Source organism: Alosa pseudoharengus, unplaced genomic scaffold (genome assembly GCF_046254945.1).
Source record: "Alosa pseudoharengus isolate Yale_2024_CS ecotype anadromous, Long Island Sound unplaced genomic scaffold, YU_APseudo_1.1 YU_APseudo_1.1_scf_10, whole genome shotgun sequence".
Classification (NCBI taxonomy): domain Eukaryota; kingdom Metazoa; phylum Chordata; class Actinopteri; order Clupeiformes; family Clupeidae; genus Alosa; species Alosa pseudoharengus.
The window spans coordinates 7,576,522-7,600,882 of NW_027468565.1; positions in this window are offsets into that span (position 1 = coordinate 7,576,522).

Sequence of the window (24,361 nt, forward strand, 5' to 3'; positions counted from 1 at the left end):
TTACCATTCTATGAGCTTTCTGCAGCACCTCGGCATCTTTCAGGGAGCGATAATTGGTCTCGTGTTCATTTACATGTACTGCATGTCTGAGGCACGGTGACATAGACACTATCCTCTGGAGGCGTTCCCCCCAAACCAGCACGCCACAGGCACATCTGGTGAGACGAGGTGGGGGTTGGGGCATCACGGGGGCTGCTCAAGGACAGGCGGGAACCCCAGACTTCCCTGCAGAGGATTCCTTGACCATTAAAGGACTGGAAGAGGCTCAGCCTGAACATTGATCGTGTCAGTCTGATAAATGAGGGGATATTAGATGGCCAGGAGGCATGTGCAAGGAGTCCTGACTCTGACGACCTCTCTCTCTCTTTCTCTCTGTATGTGTGTGTGTGTGTGTGTGTGTGTGTGTGTGTGTGTGTGTATGTGTGTGTGTATATATATGTTTCCCATCTATGGCAATCTCTCTGTGAAAAGGGGTTCCTTTGTGTCATCGCCACATCAGAGGAAATCGGTGCTGATTCTCAGCCCCAGAAGGCAGACACATGATAATCCACAAGGGTGAAACTAAGAGCAGCGAGATCATATCATGTGTTTCTTTCTTTGTCCCTGTAGTACAAACTGCCATATTATGGTTCTGTTGCTCAGCTGCATATTGATGTGACATATTGGTGCAGCAATGTATCATCGAATGTATAGCTATGAGAATGTCTCTACAAATAAAACAAGTCTTTTTTTTCACGGAACACGTAAAAGTTCTGATTCCACTACACGTGTGTGTGTGTGTGTGTGCGCGTCATTTTTGACAAAAAAGTCTTCTTCCCATAAATAAGTTTTGATGAGTGTGAGTGCCCATGAAGAACATGGTGCTGTTTGCAGAGGTGCATGACTGTGACTTGCCCTGTGATGACGACCATGATGGCATGCCGTTTCCTGTTCCAAACATTCAACATTTCCTGTGGGTGCAAGTCATGGACCATACATGCATAACCACAAACACAAAAAAACACACACACATACACACACACACACACACACACACACACACACACACACATACACACACACACACACACACATCTGCAGGACCAGAAACACAGACCTGCTTTGTTTTGTGGGTTGGCTTGATCACAAAAAGCTCTGCCTGCCCTAAAGGTGATGGAGTACTCCAAAACCAGTGGCCTGACATTTTCAATAATGAGCTGGTGTATAAAAACACACGGCAATCACGCTTAAAGCAATCACAGTGAAAACACTACAACGACTGTATTTCACAACTTGATTTTCTGTTAAAAGACCAGAGCAGTTTTTTTTTTTTTTTTAATTCCATATAACTATGTTAAATCAGTCATGGTTGCTGTATGGTTTGAATCACATGACGGTGATTCTGTACTGGAAATAAAAGGGGGGTGTTTCTCTGAACACAGGGCATATGGATTCATTTAGAGCACATGGCTATTGAACATGGACTCACCCCCTCACCATATGCTGCCCTGCCTTTCTGCTTTCCAATACAGAGACAGCGCCTTTCTGACCCCTCTCATCGACAACGAAACGAAGACATTGAGTAGACATTTTAGCATGTAGATGCTGGCCTGTAACGAATGAGTGGCCTGAAAGAATGGACAGGGGGTTTGTAGGTTACTAGGAGGAAAGCTCATTACTCTGCGCCAGAGAAGCGATTCAACTGTAAACATAGTCAGGATAACACAATGATGGACACTGTCTTTCCAAAAACATGCCCTTAGAGTAGTTCCCCTTGAAATGGGGCCCAGACAAAGAAAGAGAGGAAAAGGCAGCTTGCTGGCACAGAAGGAAAAAAAGAAGAAAAAACATTAAAAAAATATGATAAACCACAGTGTTGATATACCAAAAAGACCACAGTTTGTACATGTGTGGTCTCATAAACAAAGACCTTTCAAAAACAAAACAAGACTACAACTTGTTGGGAGAAATTCAGTTTGGTATATCTGGGCCCTTGAGAAAAAGACATTGCCTTAGCATGGAATTGTAACTGACCTACTGCAATTCTTCTGTTGTTTTTTTGTTACAAATGAAACCAAACTTTCACTGCCCTTTCCATCAATAACAATCACATAGTCTTGCCCGGACAGGGAAACATCATCAACAAACAGCAGCAACCAGCCCCACACATCAGAGGTGTGAAATAATAACTCCGCAAAGTCAGGGAGACAAGACTCGTCAGTGTGTTGAGATGAAACACCTCTGACACTGAGAGACAGACACATGCGTCAGTGCCTAGCCGCGCTGAGCCAAGACTTCCTGGTCTCTCAGATCAGGGCCCTGGCTGTCTATTTACGGCCCGTTTTGATGGAGGGGCCACGCGTCATCATCTCCGTGTCGTGTCCCCACTTCTACCCTCCACCACCACCACCACCCTCACCCCTGCCCCCAACCCATGAGCCCCCCTCCATATTCACAGAGATCACTCAACGAGGCAACATCTGAGCAGATTTGTTTTGACAACACAGGACTCAACCTGCTCGGATTATGGCTCAAATCTGTCACAGGGAGGCTGAAAAACTGATTTCTGAAGGACTCCTTAAAAGGATGTCTCTCTCTCTCTCTCTCTCTCTCTCTCTCTCTTTCTCTCTCTCTCTTTCTTTCTCTCTCTCTCTCTCTCTTTCTCTACTATCCTCTTTGCTCTCTCTTGGGCCCTAGGCACCAGTGAGGCTTCTGCCTGGCATAATTACACACGCACGCATGGCCGCCTTCAGTGAGGGAATCAAATGCCTTTTGTGCTCCAAATCTGCCTACAAATCTGCTTACCCCTCTCTAGCAATATCCATCTCAATCTCGTTTCGCCACACCAGTGCGAAATCCCAGCATTTCCTCCACTGCCACGACACCAGAAACAACGGGCCGTATGTCGAGCTCCTATTCATTGCGTGCCATGATCGTCCTACAGCCGCCACTACGTAGCAACGGAAAAAAAGGGGGAAAAATAACACGGAGACAATGATGCTGGATTTATGGAATTACATTAAGATGGGGGGGGGGAATCCAACCTAATCAAAAAGAAACAGAAGAAACAAACAGCGGGATCTACGCTGACTTCTCAGTAAAGAAATGAAAAACAAAGTGCACATGTGTTTGATTAGGATTCCATTTGTACGGCAACCTGTTACTGCAGCTGTCTTACTGCATTGAACGTAATGAGGGGGAGGGGTGTGTGTGTGCAGATGTTTTCGGAGAACAGGTCCCTCAGCGTAGGGCGTGGATTGACATTGTTGTGCTTCAGAACGTCTCCTTCCGATGTTTAACTACCCGGGAACACACATGCACAGAAGTGAGCCCATCTGGGATTTATGGGAGAGATATCATTGCTTCAAAACCCCACCCTGTTTTTTCTCTTTCAAACAAAAACACACACAAACACACACACACACACACACACCTATTTCCAACACACCCATGAATGAATGGATAATCTACAGGGAGCATTTAAAATGTGAATAATCCACCCAGCACATTCAGAAACACTAGACAAAAGAGAAGTAAACAGAATAGCAAGCAGCTTCATTTCAAATCCCCCTTGACATAATCGTAATGACTTACTTCCTGATAAAACACAAGGGCAGCTCCACATAGCCCTGTGTCATAAGCACGGCTAATGATTCAGTGGAGTGCCGATCACTCAGAATGACTCACTGTCTGACCTCTAATAAACAGATGTGTGAACAAATGCCCAAGAGAGTGTCTAACGTCAAGGCAGATTGCTGAGGCCATCACATTAACGGCAGGCTCGGACCTCACCTCAGTCACACAGGGGGCAAGTCCTCATACTGACCAGATGCAAGGGGCAAATTTGTGCAAAGCAGAGAAGGTCTATCTGTTTAATTCCACAGAGCCTGATCTAATCACTAAAGAAAACTGAGAAATATTAGCCTGACGAGCCAGACCCACATCAACAGGAGTACATTTAAGGCTACGTTTACACATGGCCGGACATTTCACCCTCTCCGTTTTCAAATATAACATTGTGCACACCTGTCAGTTTTCAGAAAAATTTTAGTTTATACCAACCCGTGTATATATGCCGTCAAGAGCATGCCAAACCTGTAGGTGGACGTGTAACAACAAGCTCAAGCCAACCAGAATCTCGAAAATAGCAACAACAGCAACCTCTTTGTCTTTTAAACTGTATTTGCAATTGCAAACAGACGAAAAAGAGTTTGCACCAACATAAATGCAACTGCGACTCTGAATGCATCCATGATCACCATAGCCAAAGGAAAATGTAGGCTAAACACAGGTTGCACTTTTGGCGCTGGCGCATAGGCCTAATGTGGTGTTGGCTGCCTAAACCTCCGTATTTGTCTCAGTTTACATGCAAACGTGCAACCGAAGTTTTCCAAAAACTCTAATCTGGCCGGAGTTTTTAAAACCTCCGTTTGCGTCTAAATGACAGGGTCAAACAAAAATATCACCGTTTGCATCGTTTTCGTTGCCCCCTATGAAACCACATCAAGCACCATGGCTGCCATTATGTTGACATGGTTCCAGAGTTTCCGCTAGAAAAAAATGGTGCCGGTCAAAGTGACCGGCAGAGGTTTCGTTTTCCGGACATTTTGATGATATGCCGGTCAAATATTCTATTGTCGCTTCTTAATTAGTCAAATTGAGGAAAACTGGAGACAGGCTATGTAGCTTAAAGAATGACATAATCAGGCTGTATAGAATGCAACATGTTCATTAGCCTAACTTAAACAAGATCTAGCCAGTATCTTTTCATGGACAGCAAGAGTCCGCTTCGTTCGTGGTTTTAAAAAGGCTACGTTGTTTGTTGCTGCTACCCACGTTATCTCCACTTACACAGATGCGCACACACAAGAATGAGCGCTCACACCACTACCCCCGCTATGCCTCTTTATTTGATAACAATAAATTAAGAAATGTTTCCTATTCTGGGAAATGTTTAGTTTCTTTTTCTTTCGGCCGCGGTTCAATGATACCGTTTAATTGTGCCAGAAATTATCCGCGGACCAGTAATCTCCTCGTCGAGGAGGCCCTAACCCTGCAGATCATAGACAGAGAACGCATAGGCCTACTGTATGCTTTGAGTAAAGAACACTTTGCATGTCCAGTGTACACAGAGAATGACAGTGTCTTGGAGCGGCCGCACCCCCCGCAACTCAATGTCACTGATTCCGACAGATAGGCTACGCCCGACACTTCTGCTTTTTATCTGGTGGTGGTGGAGTTGACCGGACATCTGAGGCTTCAGACGTTACCAATTTATCATCCATCGCGTTTGGCCTCTGAAAAAACTCTTAAGGCTAGTCTGCCTGGGCCTGGCCATGTTTGAACCGCCTCACTCATTTGTTCGTTGTTTAACATGGACGTTTTAAGCCGCGCGCTTCCTATTTGAAATGCAGCATAGGCTATGCGTGTTGTTTAATAGCTTACTTTTCAAACGGTAGAGTCCGTTCATTTAAAAACATAGCCAGAGGACAGATCATATAGGCTTACATATTAAGGCTTAATCTCAAATTCAGATTGCGTTAGGGGGACGGGATTATTAGCCAATTTCAATCGGACAATTTGACCGGAGAGATTTAATTTTTTCGGACATTTAATTTTTTTTCCGGCTAATGTCCGGTAATTACCGGACAACGGAAACCCTGCATGGTTCACACACAATGCTTAACTTTGGCCCCAAGGTCTCTCTAAAAAAAACTTACATGATATCAGGATTCAGCTGCACCACCCCATAGGGGTCAAACAGCATAGTCTTGCTGTAAATCTGCACTGCATTGTCCCTTTGGACAAAAAGAGAGAAAAAAAACAAGAGATACAAAGCTACTGCTGTTAAACACATTAATCGCATCATTCGGAACACAGTTGCAGGTGGAAAAACATGCATGAGGTGAACAAAAGATGACTAAGGACACTACACTGAGGATTGCCAGCATGGAATTAGCCCAACTCAGATTACAATCAAAGCGAATGCAGAAACTGGCACAAGCGTCCACCCACACAGATGTGTAACCCAATCTGACCCAGGCCAAGTCATAATGGCCCAAAGCCCCCTAATGTGACTCTCCCCAAACAGCCCAGATCAGAGGACTGCACTAAACAACGCGCTCCCAACTTCAAAGATCAGACCTGCTTTCAAAGGAGCAACACCTGGAGGACCGAATCAGGGAGCCGAGGTAAAAATCACCTCCGTGTAAGATTACGATCATCAAGGGCCAGGGCACGTACATCTGTACGGTAGCTTCAGTCTCGAGTTTCACTCTGAACCAAGAGAAAGGGTACAATTAGGTCAAATGCATATTGGTCATTTCATGATGTCCTTTCAAATGTTGTAATAAACATTTATAAGTTCGTAATGTAGGTAAGGTAAGACATTCTATCAATGAGAACAAGATTTAACTGGATCAAAAAGTATTACGGAAGCATAATTAATGAATTTCTAAATCCAAAAAGTTCTCTATAAAAGGCCGAATAAGTGCATGATCAAATACAAACAGCACTACAGGGAAACCAATCACACTGTTTCCATTCCATGGCTGTTATCTGTAATGCTGTTCTCTGGAAAGGAGTGTTCTATATTGACAAGGTCATACACAGCAGCAAAGCCCTCTGGTGACCAATATTTACACAGACCATTGGTTTCAGCCTGTGTGTCCGAGAGTTTCTGACTGAGGAAGTCGTTTTCTGGGTATCCAAGCTTGCTTTTACGAGAGGGACAGGAAGGGGAAAAGCGGGAAGTTTGCTCTCTCACTCGAGCAAGATGAGTCAGTGCAATCCCAGAACAAAGTCACACAGACAGAGACTTTTAGGGCTCTTTGGGATGAACCAACAGGTCTTTTTAATGGGTTAAATACAAGAACACTTTCTCAGGCAGCCAAATGATTCATTCTTGACTAAAATAATGGGCTAGATAGGCTTTCTTTCTCTGGCAGTCTTGTGAAACAAAGATGTTTTATGTCCTCGCTTAAGTGACGTCAGGATGATTTGTCTTGATGAGAGCACTTTGGGCAGGCAGCGTAGTCTCTGGCGAGAGGAGAGGATGCTCCAGAGGGGCTGAAGGGAGGGACAGTCCATCTAGGAGGGCCACTATTGATCTCAACACCAGCCCAAAGGCTCCACCCAGCATTAAATCCCTCATGACAAACACACATCTGAAATCAATTACACCACCACAGGCCACCATCCAGGAGAAAGTTCCTACTCCATGACCATACACCCTATGCAACCACTTATGTAACAGCTAATATGTTACTTAAAGGCTGAGCTGAAGGCTCAGTGTGACTGATGTTGATCCATATGTCCATGGCATGCCAGTGTATGAGTAACCATGACAACGTCACATGAAATGAACATAAACCAGTGCAAACATGTACCCCCAATTCCTGGGTATTCTGGCTAACTCAAAGTTAAACTTCGGTCATGAGATTCTATCTGTAATGCTTGATGCTTTCTCCGACAGATGAACACGGCACCTGCCATACTATGAGGGATTACTGCCGGTCAAACATGTGCTCTGGCCCTCACAATAACATACAGCGTGGAGGATCCCTCTGAAAATGTAAACAAGGCCTGCGTCCAAACTCGCCCCTGGTTGAGGTAATGCCTGGGCTGTTTATGCTGGCGCTGTGCCTGACCTGATCCTCACCTGACCTCGGAGAGAGTCTGAGTGAAGGGAACACGCTGTGAACGCGTAGCAAAACACACAGCTGGGCCAGCATACGACACACCCTGCTAACTCCACCGAGAGGGATATTGCACCAGATTTGCTTAGAACCATACGCAAGCCTGGTCATACGCAAGTCTGGACTGGACAAGAAGATCACAAGAAGAGGGTAAACACAAGCAGTTACGAAAGTGTGTGTTATTCAGTATTGCTGGCAAAATACATCATCTATGCGTCTGCAGACTTACGTCACTTCAATGCATCTGGAACACTTTCAAAGTTTTTTGCTGTTGGCCTGTATTATCCTGTCTACTATGAGTGACCTTTATACAGAAGTTGTTTTGCCATGGATTGATTTTACAGAGTGCTTAGCATGGTTTCTTTGGACCATGCACAGTGTAGCAGAATCACTCTGTTGAATGGCTTAATTTGTATGCTGTTAGTTAGCCTCAGAGAGTCTCAGATAGAGTTAATTCGGAGGATTCACAAATCCTTAAACCAGTCCAAACACCCACAACTTAAAATTGCCATTGCTGAACAGGATGTGGAACAATAGCTACTGTATACTATATATGGGATGTGTCACAGATTAAAGACTTCCTGCAATCACAGAAATCGGCAAGGAGCTTTAATTATGCACAGTGTGCCACAATAGTTCTGATTCAGCCTTTAACCACTGGGGCACAAAGTCTTTACACTTGCATGATTCAGCAAAATTTGGCCTGGGTAGGTTCTGTTCGGCTCTATAGTAGAGAAGGGGCCTGGGCCTTATTCAACAGATCAGTGGAAACTCTGGTGGTGCAAAGCATTTGTAAGTCAGTCATGTCTCCTCCACCACAGCCGGCCTGAAGACTGCCTGCAATGTTTGATCATCTCCACAAGATTTGGGCTGGCAAACAGCAGCGCATCTCCCCATCACACACACACAAACACACACACACACACTTTGAACTCTGACTCAGAAGCTATAAGGAGGGCAATATCATCTTATGAAAGCAAGCTCCAGCGCTCTACAACTTTAAAGAAACAATGGGGCGCTGAGAAACAGAAAACCCGCATCAGCCCCTGCATTCATCAATGATGAATGGAAGACAAGGGGAATATCCTTTTAGTCATTCGGAATGCGTCATCAAAGCAGGAAGTTAACCTTGGGGCTAAATCTGACAGGGAACACTGAGCAGCCCCTGTCAAGTATCTAAAGACTACAGGAGCGTGTTACGAAAAAAAAAGGGGTTTTCAGTTTAATCCAAAATGGAGTCTGGAGATTAGTGCATCAATGCAGTTGCTGCAATTCAGATGTGACGCACCTTTCAGTGGTGACGAAGAATGTGTCAGGTGAGAGGGACCCAAGATCAAACAATGATGGCCTTCACTCAGTGGTTCAGCTGCACCTCAGGCGCTCTCTCCCTTCGCAATGTACAAGAGAGAAACTGAGATCCTATTACAGGCGGGTTACATGAGTGGGGCCTTTGTTTGACCCACAAGAGTAGCCTGCATTTCGGCCTCCCTGTACAGCTTATATTCTATCTTTTCCCTTTATCATGAGTAATTACCAATCATACTTTAGATGTCACTGTCTCTGTCTGATGGAGGGGCGGGGGGGGGGTCAGGGATTCTCTCGCCAAACTTACCTGGCGTTAGAACTGAAGCCACTGAAATGAGAACATAGACTTGATGACTTGAAAACAAAAGAAGCTCTATCCTACCCCCACCTCTCTCACCACCTCACCCTAACTCCCTCTGCCTCCCCCCAAAAAATGGGCACAACAAACAGCGCTCCTTCAAAGAAACTGTTCTACAAGGGGATCACAAAATGTGCGTCTGAGCGCAGAAACCCCCTTTGGCAGGAAAACCACCAGCTGACTGAACTGAAGTGAGGGAGGAAAGCTAATCTGAGCCCTGCTGAGTCAGAGAGATTGCACACACACACACACACACAAACACACACTCACGCACAGCCTGGGACAATCTCAGATTGGACAAGGAAGGACGGCACCAGACATACAATGGGCAAAAACTTCCCCTTTCAAACCTCAAGTCTTTTTGTAAAAGGGGAAAGAAAATAACAGCTGTGTGGTAAGAAGCTCTCCAATTATAATGTCTAAAGAAAAGACAAACAAAACAGAGGTGGTATGGTGGAATATGGTGAGACATGGTCCTAATCTCCTCCAAAAGCTTATGCTAAGCGTGTTTTCCAATGGCAATAAATCAAAGGAAGTACGTGGAGATGAAACAGAACTTCTCTCGAACAGACTGAATGTTCCCGACCCGGAGCAACTAGGTGATCTGCGTCTTATCCAACGAGACGTACATTGCTCGGTGTGCTGCTGCGTCTCTCTCCCGTGTTTTCTCCGCAACTCCCACGCCAGATGACAAACGTGCTGGAAACGTGATCGCTATGGAAGCCCTAAGATGGCTACACTGTTACTCTCCCGCTCTCTCATTGAGCCTTGCGCCACGTCAAAACAAAAATAGACGTTATGAGTGGCTGTGAATAAGCAGCCACGACACACATCTCCCCCTGATAAACATACACTTTATCTGCCAGACGGAGACCCCCGAAAGCCTCTCCTCAGCATTTTCCAGCGCACCGAGCCAGGATTGGATGTGACAGCTGAGACGGAGTTATTATTTCCTCCATTATACCTCTGGTCACACTGCTGACTGGAAGCTTTCACACCTAGTCCAGTCTGAGTCCAGGCCAAACACACAGATGCACAACACCTGACACCCACTTCAGCTTCAGCAGGTTAAACAAAAGCGCGTCAAGGCAATGATAAATATCACAACAGCAGTGTTAAACAATTAATACTGAGATCACTTTGACAGGTTATAGGCTTTAACTTTTGTTTCATTTGCTTTAAAAAAGGACATCACAGTGGGAGAACATTGGTTTGGCCCTGTTTTATATTGTTCACATTACACATTTCAAGGTTTCACTACAAGATTCACATAATTCAAAACCAACCTTGCTGGCTTTCAGTTTGCTTATTTTATGGAACAATTTAATTTACATCCATGGGGATTTCCAAGACACAACATGACGATCTTAAAGCTGAATTGTTTTCTTTGTAAACCCTTTCCTTCATTTTGTTGTAAACATTCTGTTTCGCATTTGTGGTCGAAAGGGGTAGCAGACTCAACTCTTTACCCCACAATAATTGCCTTGACCTGGGGTTTACCTTCCAGGCATTCTGAATTGTTAAAGTGAATCACTTACGGGCACATCACCACACAAACGCCTTACCAAAGATTATTCAATGAAGTCCTTTCATTGAACAAAGATCTAAACCCGTGTATGCTGAGGACCCTGAATCAAGGCCTTTTATTACCCAACGGTGGGACGGTCACGATTGGAGGGGCTGGCAGTGGAGAGGGGAAAGAAAAACAGTGTTCCTAAAGACCAATGAGGCACACGGTATTCTCTCTGTCTTTTCTGATTAGCACCGCGGCTGCTGGGAGGTGGGAGAATGTAATTGTAAGCTGGGGGGCCCTTGTAATTGGGATTTCACGGGGCTATTTTCTTTATGTTAGGTCTAGACGAGGTAGACCCTTAATGGAATCTACATCCCAGAGAACCCGCCAAATGACATATTGCTAAGCTCTGGCACTCTTGTTGCTGATTTTCCAAGAACAGATTAAAATTAGACAATGTTGTGAGGTGTTATGATGGATAATCAGAGCCACACTGTTGAGAAACCAGAACTGGATACCTCACAAGGGAAGTGGAGATGCTGCACACTGCCACTACTGGTAGAGTTCATGTGCTGACATTCTACCAGCCTCAACAGGTTTCATTGTTGACAACTTTCTTTGCCCGTTGAGGGAAAAAAACAGTCAAAATCATTCAGCACGTCACTGCTGCCAAGCATTCCTGTGAGTCCTTACACTTTTGCCATTTTTGTTTTGTTTTGATAGCCCTGCAAAGTGATAACAACACTGTGTGACATGTTGGCAGAGGGAAATCGGTGTTTACGCAAGGCTCTGTGAGCTTCTGGGTAGCGAGAAGGAGTGGGCATCCGAGCCTGTCAGCACACGGAGCAGCTGTCCACGGGCACGTCTCATTTGAGGCGAGGAGCCTCATCCGAGGAGCGCCGGTCATGTGTCTGAGGCATGTCTCTCACATGCATACACATACAGTACATGTTCACATAACTAACTACACATGGAGACACTCACACTCGTGAATGCAGTGCTCCAAATGTAGGTGTTTTGCTTTAAGCTGCCTGACTTGAATTCACCAAAGATGGGATGTATTTACGTCATGGCATTTACCTCGACCTTAAAGCCTTTTGGTAAAACTCCTGTAGTTTTTAAATGTTCTACATACACAAAGCTAACTTGACTTGACTTGACAGATCAGGGCTAAATCTGCACTATATCGGGAGACCAGATCAATGCCAGGTTTGCTGCTCTCTGGTCACAACCTGCTGTGTGCCTTCCTGGCAGCCTGCAGAAAGGTTGCTGCCGGCCGGACTCTATTGAACACACCGGTCTGTCCATCGTGCACTACACTGTCGGCCACCAGCTCCAGATCAAAAATAGAGGCCTGTGGCTGGAATCCCTGCTATATTTAACCTTGCATTTTTCCATCAGTAGCAGCATTGTGACAGGAGGGTGTGAAAGCGTGTTCTGCCTAATGTGCCGTAGGTGATAAAACAATTTTTTTTGTTGAGGTGTCATGTTTTCATGGAAAGGTCATGTCCAATTATTGTCATCAACACTGAGTGTGCCACTGGGACTTCATCAACTGAGTGTCATATTTGGGTAGCATTTATTCAATCGTGTACCACAAGTGTGCATGTAGCACTAACTAATGAGGGATACTCAACTAATAGACATGATGGCTTTGATTCTCGTTTTTGCTCAGGGATCAAGAAAACAGGATCATCATTAATAACCCATTGGCTGTTCTAGTTTCCTTTGAAATGCTGATGAAACATCCTCCTTGTTAGAGTAAAATCTTGTTTGGGAAATCTGGCGTTTTTCAAACTCGAAGTAACTCAGTCAGATGAGCTGAAATTTGGGATGACAAATTGATAGAGCCAACATGGCCCTGTCTGCCCCCACTTCAGCGGGAATCATTATCCTGTCCTGAAACTTTGAACTCTGCCCTACCAACGGATTTCTTTCCTGCAGAGGATGGGACGGACTCAATGTCTTGGCATAAAGCGACGTCTACAGTATGACGACTCTGTACAAAACAATTTCACAATCTCTGCATGTGGGCATCAGCAACTAACAATGGCGTGCTCTTACCGCCAACCTTGCCTCCTTCCACCCATCAAACTCCCAGTGATGAAATAGATGAAAATCCTCTGTGCCTTACGCAAATCAGCACTGAATAACTGCCCATTAATGAGCAATCCAACAGGCACAGTCTTGCCATCAAGGCAGCTACTGACAAGCCCTGACAGATGGGCTGGTAGCTAGCAGGATTTGCTGGTGAAACTGATCAATATGTTAGGCTGTGCTGTCATTCATGTTAGAGACTACAGAAAATCAATGCAGCCAGACCTGAAAGTACATTAGGGACAGCAATGTCCACAAATACTTCTGGGTCACTTCCATACGGTCATATTCACTCCATAATACATCACTTCCCAATTACACACAGTATTACACATAAATAGGCAGCAAAACCAAATATAATCTCTGTTTGCTAAAAAAAAAAAAAATTATCATTATTGTTACAGTTAAAGTTTGTGAGCTGTTCTTGAACAAGGGATTTTATATGATAGCAGCCATTTTGTTTTTTAGTGTGTTATCGCCAGTCTTTCTAGAGAGTGTATGAAGGTCAGTGTGGGTTTGGAAACTGGCACTGTTGCACTGAGCCTTATGCTACATTTTTCTCGCCGTCAGTCAGGTGGTCTCCAGGAGATGTGATGTCCATTAGATTACCATGGAAACCTCGCAGGGAATTTTACTGCAAACATTTAAATGAGCAGTCATCTAGCCTTTCTCTGTCCCCTAGGCTTCTCCGAAGGCTGCAGAGAGACTGTGGTCACTGCTTTTTATGTTCACTATGGTTGATGAGAAAGCATAACAGAAAAATAATAAAAATAAAAATGATTGATTGATGATCAATGATTTACATTTGAGCTACTATGTAGTCGATTGCTGATAAATGTAACATATGCTGTTTGCTAATAGCCGTGCATTCATTTCGCAAATCATTCAAAGAGGAAAAGTTGAAAATGGGATATAAAATATAATTTCTCTAAGTGAACAATCTCTGAAATCAAAGGATCTCCATCACCCCTGTGGAGTGGTTGAGGAGACATATACATCCAAATGAAATGGGAGAAATACATGGGCGTGGGTGCGCTGTGCTGATATCCACTCTCCTGCTGTGAAAGAGCTTTTGAAATCCAGCCTCCCCGTAGTTCTGTGATGCGCAGACAGGTGTGAGTTTTTGGATGGAGGACTTAATGACTTAAATTTATATTCAAACCACCAGAGACTAAGGACAGAAATAAACAATGGCCACTGAGGATTACTGCACTGGAGCCAGATACTGTTACAAAGTTTAAGTGAAAAAGCGCATGGTTCGATCAAACTGATTTCACAAAATCTGCTTCCAACTGGACTCTGGTGCTGTCCAGTGGAGTCAAACAGTGAGTCATCATGTTAAGAATGAGACAAGTGCACACATCACTGACAGTAATACACTTGCGTGACAAAGGACTGATCATTTAAAAGTGTTTACCGTCTGGTCCTAAAGATCTCAAAAACCCTACTGCCGCATATAGTAATCGCCTGTTTTTATCCCAAAGCCACAACAAACACTACAAATGGCTCACCACACAATAAGATCATGGACATTACTGTGAGTCAGTGCATGTACAGTATGACCCACAAATAGGCGCAGAGCCCGTTTGGAAATTACACTTGACACAATGAATACACACTAAATCCTCTACTCCTACCAAAGATTACTTCACAGCTCGACAATGCTGCGGTGGATCACCAAACAGATTATATGTTTGGATTACAAATCATTGCGTGAGAGTTTAGATGGATAATCCAGAGAGATCAACAAAGATGGTCTCATGTCACCGAGGTGACATTGTCATAATGCTTGGAAGAGGAATTTGTTTTACATCTCTTGACTGGACCCAGTGGTTGGTCACTGCCCCAAAATGGCTAAAACTGGCTAATGTTGTATTACAATGACAAGGGGAGCCCAATATGGCCACCATTTTTCCCATTCTATGCCTCTAGTTCAAAGGGGGTAAGCTCGAGAAACCACTCCATCTTTCTGCTGTTCAGGCTGACAAGCCCTTGCATTTCACAACTGAAGGCCCTTCCAGGAATAGAACTGCAGAGTGATCACACAGTCCCATCTGCTCTCATCTACACGCACATACTACACACTCACGCAAACACAACAGGCATGCAGAGAACGAACACACACACACACACACACACACAACTGGCATGCTGAAACACACATACACAGGCATGCAGAGAAACACTGATATGAACACACGCCAGCCCCAAAAAGAACATACATGAGCTAATCTAGTTACACCCCAAAAAGAAATAAATATTCAACTTGGAGACAGCAAACAAAACAAACAAGTAAGCCTCTAATTTAAACTACAAACACATGGGCCCTTGACCAAGGGAAACAGCAAAGCATTGGCTCTCCACTAAAGGATAAGTCAAGTATCATGAATAAATACTAGATGACGGATACTTTTATCCAAATCTGCACACCAAAGGCTTCACTAAGTTTGAAGTCAACCACTGATTCCAAGAATGTAACCAGTACATTTGCAGCCACATGGTGAAACATCCCCCAGTATGTGAAAAAAAAGCACCAGCCCATACCCTGAAATGAAATTCAACTCCGCTCAAATGAAACGGACAACTGAAACAAACAAATAACCAAACATGGAGGTAATTTGGAAAACAAATCTAAATACAGAAGAAATGTAGTTTAGGGATACAAAAAGAAATGTAGAGCCACTTACTTCTACATATCAAGGTGGCATGGAACCATTGCTGATATAGGCCTCTCTATACCTGCGTTGTTTGTCACAAAGAGGCCTTTCATGGGTCAGACTCAGCCCAAATGTCCAGCTGGCTTGCGGGATGCTGACCTTTCCCGTCCGGCCCGGACAACTTCCCAGCTGGAGGAGAATGTCAAGATGCCAACCTGTAATGAGAAACGTCTTGATTTACCCGCCAAACCGCAAGACAGCCGCCTTTAATTAAACAAGCAAGATCCTGCTGCACATCTCACTGAATCACTCTTGACAATATGTGTGCTTGGTTTCAGAGTGCTTTATTATTATTATGCTGACACCGGTGGACAAGGCCATAAATATTCATGCTTTATTTGATTTCACAAAATAAAGAGAGCTCCCCCAGCCCTGCCGTTGGGGGTAATCTACCACCACCCTGCTGTTGCAAAAGCTCCCCTCTGCAGATAAAGGCTATCTTCTCCCTCCATACTGGTGGCGCATCAGCAGGTGTCATGACGGAAGCGTTAGTTTGCAGGCACAGGTGGGATCCACAGGCAGGGGCGTCACCTGGGACAACCTGGGCAGGGGGCTGTCCACTCACCAAGTTCAGTCGAGACTCCGAGAGGTACAGCTTCATCCCATGACAAGTAAACCACACAATAAGTGTTTATGTGTTCATAAATCATATACAATAAATTAGTATCAGTAATTTATTTCCTTCCGAATATATTTGAATGTTTTATCTGTAATGATAATTAAGTAGTGAATAGTGTGAGTAGTGACTTTCAAGCATCCTTCCTTTAAATGTGTTCAGAGGTTTCTCATCCATCCACCGATGATGTCAGGCTATCTCTTGGGTTCACCTTAAAAGCCCCAAGTGAAGTGTGCACTATGCTGAAAGGCAAATGACATCACCCTGCCTCTTGGCCAGCACGGCTTGTGTGTTCTGCACCTGTCTCTCAGAATCCGCTAGGTTTGCCAATCCATTTTATGCAGCAAGCAGGGAGAGGGGGAAAATCCCCTCGTATGGCTGAATCTTTGATGATGAAGCAAAATGTGATGTTGAAATGGATATTCTCCTGCAAGGATTTTGGTTTCAAAATAAATAGATTTTTTGCAGTGTACACCTGCTGCTTGAAATCATTCTCCATAATTCCTTTCATCTCCCATAATTCAACTGCTTCCATTATTGACATGTGAGCCTGTAACAGCAGAAAAGAAAGTCTCTAAACAGTGTCCAAATCATTCCAGTATTTAATGATAAACACATAAACAACATTAATTTCATCTGTGAATATGAGGCATTACCTATATGGAGGCTTTACTGACATAATGGCAGCTGTATTATTTACAGCATATGTATAAAATAAATCAATACCATAAGCATAAACATAAATGACTCACCTTTATACAAGTATATGTTGCTTAAAAGCCATCCTCCTCTTTGAGATGAATATAATAACCTGGATGTTGTAGTAAATGTCTTGGTGTTTCTATCAATGGTAATAAAAACTGCTCTGGACTCAGGAAAAGAGGGCCCCCTAGTGGCCAGTTGAAGACACTTCAGCCTTACAATGCAATCTTTAAATGTTTGGCCTAATCTGCATTTACTGCAGTGTACTGCAGGATAGAAGGGCATCTGGTGGCAAATACATGCCATCCAAAGTATTTCCTTCAGTGAGCATCCAGGTGTTTTGGATTGGCCACATACTTGCGCTCTTGCAAGCTTATTTGTTCATCATTAAGACGATTACTTTTACGCTGCCATAAAGCGACGGCTAAATGATCCCAGTTGTGGCCGTGATTAAGTCTGATGGGAAAAGCATGTCCATAATGTCTGTGTGACCCCAAGGGAGCTACGAGAGAGAGAGGACAGCTAAAACAGACAGACAGTGTGAGGTGGAGGGGAGAGGGGTTAGACTTTGGGACAGATCTGTCTATTACAGACTGACTGTCACACTGCCGAGAGGGAGATAGGGTAAAAGCCAGAGGGCAGTGAGGACATGCATGATTTCTTCCAGCTGGTGCACTGCCCTTTGCTATCCACACAGAGCAGTGGAAGTCAAGATGAAATAATGACAGCTATTGCCAGAGGCTATTTGGTTTTGGCCAAAAGGTCTGGTCACTCTAATATCACTCTAGTCACCTGATTCAGCTGATTTTTGGACTGACAAAACAACTTGAGGAATTTTAGAATATCTATCTTTAAGCATTTCATTTTCCATTCCTTTTCCCAAAAAATGACAATTCTATCCTGTAACAGTCTACTGGTCTTTAATCAAGAGTGCATGCCAACATTTATTAAAACATTTTCATTCTGTCTAGAATTTATCACAGTTGTCATTTCTTCAGTGTCACATGGAGGACATAGTGTCTGTCGCTCAACTTGAAAGTTGTTACCCTGTCTGTGCCTGCCAAGATCAATAAGTTACTTTGGCTTGAGCTGGCACTACTGGCGCGAAAAGTGGCCTTCGTCAGCACTCTTCCAAACACAAGGGCTTTCTAAGCAAGTCGCCTGTAGGCAATGTCCAGTTCGCTGGCTGCCTAATGGCGGTAATCCTCAAGTCACAGTGCATAGGAGCGACCTCAAAATCACCTGGGGAATGATGCTGTTGTAGAGCTCAGATAAAGCAGATGTACATTTTTGCAGCATAGACTCACAAGTGCAAAAATATTTTGTTTTGTTTTTTCCGTTGGAGAGCTCAGTTTGGTTTTCCTCACATCCATTCATAGAAAATCATGATGGCCTTGCTCTAAAAAAGAATGGGGAAATTGACACAGCCTGGTAACCACAACCAGCCTCAGAGCAGCACAGCAGCATGCCAATCATATATGACCTACACCTGACCTTCAGTCCTACCTAAAAAGTCTGGAAAAAGTGGGGCTTTTAGACCAGAATCTACAAACGCAAATGCATATGTTAGAGACCACTTTTCAACACGCCAAATTTGGCAAGACTTCTTCAGCTTGTGTGGGTTCTCTGACATTCTAACTTCTTGGCAGATGTGCTGAGCTTGCATGTTGTTGTTGAGCCTTTTTGTGTATGTCTGTGCGTGTGTGCGTGTTTGCATGAGGGAGAGGAGGAATATGTGTGAGGGAGAGAGCAAGCAGACCACAAACTGTGAGACTGATCCAGACAGGTCTCTGGACACCCAGGGAAAAACACATCATCCCAAAACCAGATTATCACACACTTCCTCTGTTCAATTTCATTTGTAGAATCATATCATCCAAATGACCCCATTAAAGTCCATAGGGCTTGCTTATATGACAGAAGCATGACCGCTGCACGCACCCAGGCTATTCTGTACTCAAACCTGCTCTGTGAGACCAAAGGCACCTTATACTGGGCCCATCTGAATGACTCCAAGCTGGACAAGCCATGGCCCACACTAGAACAAAAACAAAATACCCCGTTTTGGGTTTAGACCAAAACAGACCAGATTACTTGCACTCTGTGACCATCTGTGGTTCTTGAAATCAGCGTGCACTGAAAAAGTAATTCAGTAAAGTTGTCCTGTATCGAACTGCAATTACACTTCACATGGTCACGTTTAAGTGGGTGTGCTAATTAGAATAAAAAACAGTTTAAAACTTGGCCGGAACGATGTCTTAAAGGATAATTCCGGTGTGATTTTGACCTAAAGTGTGTTGAAACATGATACAGAGTGTGAATGTATGTCTCATAGCTCACCTCGGCTTGTCCCCTGCACTAAGAAATCTGGCGCTAGTTAGCCAATGCTACCAACACAGTGTTTCGTTGTGGTGCCTCGGGCATCGGCCTAGCCATGCAAATAAATCACTGTTTTACACCATTTACGAGGCTTAAAGTAGCTCCATACTTCATTGGTAGACTTCCGAGGGCCTTGACATTTAAAACGAGACATAGAGAACTTTGAAAAAGCACTGGTAGTTTATTTACAAGACGATTTATACAGACAGTACCTTAAGGAATTTTACCATTCGACGCCATCTTGAATTTAGTCACAATAAGTCGAGCGACGAGTACGAACGAACAAGTATGATAAGGGATCAGATTCCAAAAATAATTCTGTGAAAATGCATGGATTCCAGTTGCTGCTACTGGAAGCAACTGAATCCATGCATTTCCACTAAATTATTTTTGGAATAATTCAGTGTTTTTTGCTTTACTTTCTACAAATCAATCACTTCATAGCATTTATCACGTACTGAACATAAACAATATTTATTACATTTGACCTTATAGCCTATAGCAAAGGGGGTTAATGTATGTAATGTACTGCATTGTGTCTGTGTCATACAAACAAATATCTCCTAAACTGACCCTGTCACTCTGATAGTATTTTCCCTGATAAAAAAAATACATGGGACATACAAGAAATTGTACTTTGGACGCTTTGATAGTATCAGCCCTGCGGTCTGTTCCCCCAACAGTAAGTTCATGTGCAGAGTATATGTTTCCATCAAAATAGACTGGAGTCCCAAGTTTCCAAGAAGTGCAACAGAGCCAACATAAAGTCACTGGTATGACAAGAGCACAGGCTGGGCATGCTCTGACCCTTTAGGCTATATCCTACAGCTCATCAACTGTTACAACCAGCTTAATTCGTATGGGTAGACTATTTAGGAGCAGCTGTTTCCCCTTATGTGGATTGGTATAAGAGAAAACAGTCGTTTCCAGTCAGTATCTCTCAGCCTTAATGGCTGCACAGGCATAGAGAATTGTTCAAAGCTGTTGAGAACTCTCTGCCAACATTTAAGCCCTGTCTTTCTTCAGTAGAGCCTCAGAGACACATTTTGTCTTCATTAATATACATCTAACCTGCCTTCACACATGAATCCAATAAGCAGGATGTTGGCACTTTTTTCAAACTAAAACAACTACCAAAGAAATATAACTTATGACTTGTTTTAAAAGCTATATGAACATGTTTATTCACTGATTAGAAGTTAATTGCATAAATATTTAGCCTCCCTATCTATTAAAACTAGGAACTCACCTTCACCACTGGACGCTCTCATTTTTGCAAAGTGAACTGGACAGGGCAGAAGGCACACCAGATATAAAACTCTCTTGCCATCTAGTGGACATTTTAAGAAATAACATATTAGTAACAGGAAAATATGAGGTTGACACAAGACTGTTTACAAGGTGAGATTTGCATTACCATTGCTATTCATTTTCACCTTTAAATAACAAGTGACTGCTTAAAATTGTTGAAACAATTACTAAAAGCATAATAAATGCTGCCAACTGTCGGGAAAGGGGAAACAGATCAGGCGTTCCAAAGCTTAAAGACAATGAAATTATACTACAGTATAACACACTATATAGCAACACTATTAAAATCAATTGACTACAGTAGTTATGGTGGTGGTAGAAATAATTATAGCCTAATGTAAATCTGTTTTTCTTATATTTGAGGGTGTTAAGATCATATGTGGTTGTGAAATGTCTGCTATGGTGACTAAATGGAAAGAAACAGCCAGAATAGGTCTCTGCATTGTAAGCCTAGATGGCCTTCAAGCCTAGACTCCAATTCAAGCAATGCCAACATCCGCCATCTGGGGCAGTAGAACACCTACTAACATTACAGCAGAGAGCCACGAGGTTGTGGTTTAGGCCTAGGCTAGCCTACTTGATAAAGGTGAGTGACATGTTTTTGGAAGTTCAAAAAGAAACATTATTAGAACGATACAACTTCGAAACAGCTCACTGTACAACACTTGAAATTTGTACATTTTCAAAAACAAACTATCATCCTTAATTCATCACGGTGAGTGTCATAACCATCCAGTAAGAAGAAAGGACGTTTATAAAATCCAGATTAGTTTCCGAGTCAAACTATTCAGGCAACTAGGCTACTAACGTTAGGCCTACGTGAACTTAACACGTATAAAGTAGCCTACCTATGGTCGAATCGTGCATACCAATTTTGTTTTTTAAAGTAGTCCAACGTTGATATTTTTGTCACAAGGATAGGAAACATGTAGCTGACTGTTTTCCATATTCACAATAGCCACGACGTTCATACAGTTTAAACAGCATTATCGTCATAGTTTATTTTGTTAAGTTGACCTCTTTCCTCAAATGTACTTATTGCTCGCCGCCTTTCCCTAGGCCGTGCAGTATCTCCCCTTTCTTTGTTTGAGTGACCCCCGTGGATAAATTTGTGTTATTTGGCCTACCTGTCATGGCTACCCTTGTGAGGAAGAAAGAAATGTCTGCCAGAGGTCCTGGCTTCCATAATTTAATAGGAGGAAACACTAGGCTACATTTTATTGGCATGGTGAGGAGAGATGATGTTTATGCAATAAAGGAGTATCGATCTGATGACAAAAAGAAAAAAATAATTATGTTTTTACATTTGCTTAATAGAGTTATCCGTATAAACTAGGTCAATACTATAAACACTATGGGAAAGACCAGCATCAACCCAGGCCATGTGTTTTCTTTCTCTCTGTTCATTTGTCTTCTTTTTTTGGTTAGCTAGTCATTTTGCCAAAAATGGGAGAGAACAAATTTTGTTACATTACTGAGGAGAAAAAACTCTGTGCTCTGTTCTGGTTCTGGACGGTAGGTTATAGGCTACTTGTTTAGGCTACTTACTCAACCTTCAGTAGTGACTAGAGTTGTTCTAAACCTGCATTGCTCAAAGATAGTAGGCAAAAAGGAATCAACAGCACAAGAAAGCTTGACGATTTTATGTCATACATTTCCCTGTAGGCTTGTACAGTTCAAACTTTTTATGACCTTTGAAATTTGATGGTGCTAAACAATAATGAAAAAGATGGTGTATTGGATTGGTTAGAGCACACACAATAGGGTCTACATTAGGCAGATTTTAATTATTTGCATCTTGAGATTTATGGGAAAGTAGAATTTGTCAAAACAAATAGGCTAACTGTAATCTATTTCAAATCTGGTTACCAACCTTTTTGTTTTATCTGCCGGTAAAACTGACTGAATTTAATATTCATTTTGATGAGACAGTAAATATGGTTGCTAGCATGACTAGTAAACTTCCGAAAAATATGTGCTGTGTCTATCAGAGGCCTTGATCTCTCTGATTAGGCCAGGCTAAATGAAGGAGGACTACACTATTGAAAGCAGCGTAGTAGTTGTTGGTGCCTGCAGAGCAGGAATGGAAATTCGCACCAGCCATCAGCCAAATGCTGGTGAAATATGAAAGTGGCTGGTAGATTTCAGATACAAAGTAATAATTTGATATTGAGTGGCTGGTGAATTTGACCAACAATCTGCCAGTGGCTGGTAGATATACACATTTGGCATTGTTTGTGCTTACCATCACCAGGATGCAGGCACCACTGCTTTGTTGGTGATTTTGTGCTTGTGTTTTTGATTTGATTTGATTTTGGTTAGTTATTGTTGTTGTAGTATTGGTTGTTGATTGGTCAAAGTCAAAAATCCCCTACCTATAGCACAAAGACTCTAACACCTTTCCTGTGTATCACCCAATTTTTTTGTTATTGTTTCCAGACTTGAAAGCGTTTTAAAGCGTTTCAAAAGACTCCACCTATAAGCTTAGGTTACTTGATACTGGTATATTTGTTTGCTTTTAAGCCAGAAGTAAGAAGTGGTAGAATGGTAGTGGCTGTGGTGCGCCAGTGGAATGGTTGGTATCTGTATCGTTACTAGCAATCAAAGAACCAGTGAACCTGGTTAAACCTAGTAACAAATGAGGTTCTTGATAATGTGTAACGGTACCCAGTTGCTAGAGTAGCTGCACAGTATGTACATTAAATAAATCCCCCTCCCAAGTCCGTAAGAGATGCTTGCACCCATAGTTTTTTTCTTCCCTTGCTAGAGTGCTCGGCTCCCAATCTGAGATGCTGCAAGACATGGGTTCTAGTCCTGGCAGGGCTGAGCTGCACGGTCGGTCAGACACAGTGCAGTTACATTGGTGCAGTGATCCAGATGGGAGGGAAGTTTAGAGGATTGAGTCTAACGGTAGCCAGCTGGTGTAATAGCTGTGCAGTATGTACTGTAAGTAAAGCTCCCTCCCGACTCCTTAATAGACATGCTAGTAAGACATGCTCACACCCATGGGTTTTAGACCCCTTGCTAGTACGCTTGTCTCACAATCCAAGGTGCTGCAAGTTGCAGGTTTCAGCCTAGGCTGGTGCAGGGTTCAATCATGCGGTCAGTCAAACACAAGTGAGGTTGGGTTATAGTAAACCCCCTTCCCTTCTTAAAAGGATGTGCTAGTAAGAGATAATCACTCAGGCCATTAGGCCACTCGTTTGAACTTCTGGCCTGTATGTGGTGATTCACTTTTGTAGCTTTGTCATTTACAGTGTAATTGTCACTGATGGGGTTCTTTAGAAAAGGACCACTGCAGAATGACGTTTTGACTTTTTGTAACACCGAGGATCGCATGGTTGCTAGGAATCTTCTCTTTTGTAACACAGCTGCTGAAAGAGCTAGCTGAAAGTAGAAGAGGGTTCCTTGCATAATAGGCTGTGTAGTCTCGCCTTTAAGCCCACTAACAAAATTTGATGTTGGGAAATTCGGTCTGAACTTGTTCCATTGAGAACCTTCTATGACTATATGAAAACTGGGCACACCAATCAAATCATCTGGGCGGGCTTTATACGATGATGGACACATGAGCAACGGTACCAGAGACTTTCTACCACAGGAGACACAGCACTCAAAAAATCCTCCATAGAAAGGCATGGGGTTAGTTCGTCACGCCAATATGCTAGTTGTCTACACATATCCCAC